At 31.3% G+C, this 3,510-nt stretch overlaps 1 long non-coding RNA gene across 1 annotated transcript; it reads right to left on the bottom strand.

Moving 5' to 3' along the window:
• Positions 1-2,435: 2,435 nt before the first annotated feature.
• LOC142223621 (uncharacterized) lies at positions 2,436-2,922 on the bottom strand. The gene is made up of 2 exons (XR_012718830.1): positions 2,702-2,922; positions 2,436-2,638 (listed from the first exon to the last, which is right to left on the bottom strand). It is a non-coding gene; the product is annotated as an uncharacterized LOC142223621 (long non-coding RNA).
• Positions 2,923-3,510: the final 588 nt, after the last annotated feature.

The raw sequence follows: 3,510 nt of genomic DNA, 5'->3' as shown, positions 1-3,510 counted from the left end.
CCCGTATGTGCACAAATTCACCTACATGAAAAATTGGGGCAGGGTTGCAAAACCACAGTTGTACAAGGCAGTATAGGAGATTTCGTTGAAATCCTCTACGAGCCAGCTGATATTTGCCTATTGCAAATCTACTGAGATCTAGAAGGATTTCAGCCAAAATCCTCGTTTACGAGGATTTCTTGTCTAGTGCGAACGTAGTATAACGGCAGAAGAAGTTTGCAGAAATTTTTTCGATGGTTGCGTATGTCAATTTGGTTACCCACAAAGAATACAAACAAACAGAGGTGGGCAATTCTCTTCAAAGACTTTTGCCGATTTGATTAAAAAAATAGGCGCTGAACATCAAAGACAACCGCATACCACCCTCTAGCCAATGGAATGATTGAGCGTGCACGCTTACAAAAAATCGCTTCTGTAACATATACTCCCAAACATATAAATGTATTGCCCAAACATTTATATGTTTGATCTCTTCCAATATATAATATGTTTGAAAGCATATTGGTCTAAACAATATATGTTTGGGTAGTCTAAGTTCCAAACATTTTGTATTTTTGCATCCAAATTCAATAATGTTGTCTTCCAAAAAACAATATGTTATTATGTGAACATATAATATGTTTGGAAGCATTTTCACCCAAAAATATTATATGCTTAAAAAAAATTCTCCCAAACAATATTGTGCTCAAAATTTTATTTATTTATTTATATATTTACAATCATAATGAATTATGAAAATAAACAGGTAATATAGTTGCTAACAACATAGGTTTTCGACCTGAACGCTCAAAATTTTGTTTCTGCCCAATTGTATATTCCCCAACATCTTTCTCACTTCCACGAGATTTTTTAGTTCTTAGCACCTTTTTCTGTAATACAAACATTGTAGAAGAAATTATTCAATTTTATGATTTTTTTTTTATTTTAATATTACCTTTTGCCGGACGGGGATTCGAACAGCGGACCACACAGTTTGTAAGGAAATAAAATGTTAAGTTTGTAATAACAAGCAACAACCACCAACTTAATTCAATATCGCTCCCTGTTAAATAGCGCTCCAAGCTACTAAACACATATATGTTTATAGGTTATTTCTAAATTAATATATGTTTGCATCCAAGCATATTATATTTACAAACATTTTATGTCCCAAACATAATATGTTCTAACATATTAACATATATGTCCCAAACATGTTATGCTAGTTTATGAACATTATATGCTGGCACTCAAATATATTGTGTTTAAAAATTTGTGTTCCAAACATATAATGTTTATAGCCAAACATATGAAAAACAGTCTTTTTCATCCGTGTGTACATCGCACTTTAAAAACGGTTCTCATATCGCAAGAAAACATACAGTGGACAAAAACATTGGTCACGGTACTACTTGGCCTGAGAACAGCTTACAAAGAGGATCTGAAAACATCAGCAGCCTAACTAATGTATGGTGAACTATTAGACTCGCCGGGTGATTTCTTGAAGGAAGTTTCAGACTACAATACAACTCCCTCAGAAGTTTTATCCTACCTTCAGCAGTCGTTTAATAATGTAAAACCAGTCCCTGCTAGTAGACATACCAAGCAAAAACCATTTGTCCGCAAGGAAATTAAATCAAACATCACATGTTTGGATAAAATTACAACCAACCAAACCTTTACAATTCAAATACACTGGTCTCTACAAAGTGCTTGAAAGGAATGATAAATATTTCAAAGTTCAAATTGGCAGTAAAAAAGAAAATAATGCAATAGAGATTGAAAGCAGCATTAATTGAAAGTGAAATAGCTGTGCAGAGATTTAACGTAACAAATACTTATCCGTCTAAACCGGTATTGTTCAAGTAAGCTTAAACTAAGAAGGGCGTAATGTGGGGCGCACTCTGTATTTAAATAATTTATGTTTAAATGTTAAAAAAAAATCAATAAAGATTTTTTTATTTTGATTTTGAATTTGAATTGCCTTTGAAAAAGTGAATATTTTATTTCTCTCTGTCGCATACCTATACAATCATAGTACTCAAATGAAGAACTTAACAAATTGTTTGCTTGTGATGTATTAACCAATCTCTTATCAAAACATATATTTTGTCATTTCGTTAATCATTACCCACCTGACCACAACGTTCGTTATCGTATTCGATATAGAAATATTCTCGGGTTTTCCTCGAAGAAAACTATCGAAAACGATATCGAGAATGATTCGAAAAAATTTCGAAAAACGTTCGTCTGTCGTGCTGTTACTGCCAGCAAACTCTTCGTTTTCGAAGGCTTGCTAGTGATTCGTTAAAGAAGGTTTCGCGATATCTATAATTGATCGTTAACGAATCTATTTCGAATTCGTTTTCGTATTCGATATCATTCCGCTTTCGAAGGTTTTCTATACTGTTTTGTTCCCATTTTGTTCCCATTATAAGTTGTGTAGTAAAAGAAAATTGTCAACTTTGTTTTTATTTTATTACAACACAATACAGATAATTATAATACAAAATAATATTGATATTAGTGTTGCGAACAAAATACTTAAATTATTTACATTTAGGAATATATATTTAAAGTGATTTAAGTTTATTAAGCCGGTCGTGGCTATGCCATTGAAAAGGACTATAATCAATGAGTAACATTTTTCTGGATACATCTGAAAATTAAACATGAAAGAAAATTGATAGTTTTTTAAAAGATATATAAATAAATTACTTACCTCTTTTAGATTCGCTAAGACACTTTACCCGCACTTAGCAATTTCTTAAACTGAAATGACTTTTTAATCTCTGTCTTTGTCAAAAACAAACATGGCGGAACACCAACAAATAAGCCGAAAATATTCGTTATTACTTCGAAACAACGAACGTTCGAAATTTTTCTATTATCGAACTTTTCTCGAATAATGTGCGCTTTAATTTATTTCGAAAAATGTTCGCTTTAGCGAACCTTCGCCATTTCTCGGCACTTTGGTCGGGTGGGTAGTGACATGGTGATATACATATTAATAAATAAACATCATAAAGGGAAAGTTTTGCTAACTTAAACAATTTTACCACGATATCAAGATTTAGCTATATATAAAACTAAAAATATATATTTTGACAACCACTACTATGCATATAGAATCGATTCAAATAAAAAAATTTACAATTTGCTTCAGTTGAAAAAATTACAATATATTTATATTCAAAAATTTCTGTATCCCCTTCTGGAGAAGAATTTGTAGTTTGGGATTAATAGTTTTTAATTTGTTATAATATGCATATGTATTTCTACAAATGTCTATGAATTATACTTTTATGTTCATAAAAGCTGTAATATGTACGAGGGCGGTTCGGAACTTCTTAGCCTATCAATGAAAGAGAATAGTTAGTTTTTCCAAAATATTTTTATTTTTCAATATAATCTCCTGAAACTTCAATACACTTAGTCCAACGCTTTTCTAGCAATTTTATCCTTTGATTAAAATAGTTTTCCTCAAGGTCTTCAAAATAGTGGTTTACAACTGTAATTGCATCTTCATTT

This window comes from Haematobia irritans, chromosome 2 (assembly GCF_050003625.1).
Source record: "Haematobia irritans isolate KBUSLIRL chromosome 2, ASM5000362v1, whole genome shotgun sequence".
NCBI lineage: Eukaryota > Metazoa > Arthropoda > Insecta > Diptera > Muscidae > Haematobia > Haematobia irritans.
The sequence above is the reverse complement of the archived record's forward strand: the minus strand, read 5'-3'. Positions and strand labels throughout refer to the sequence as shown.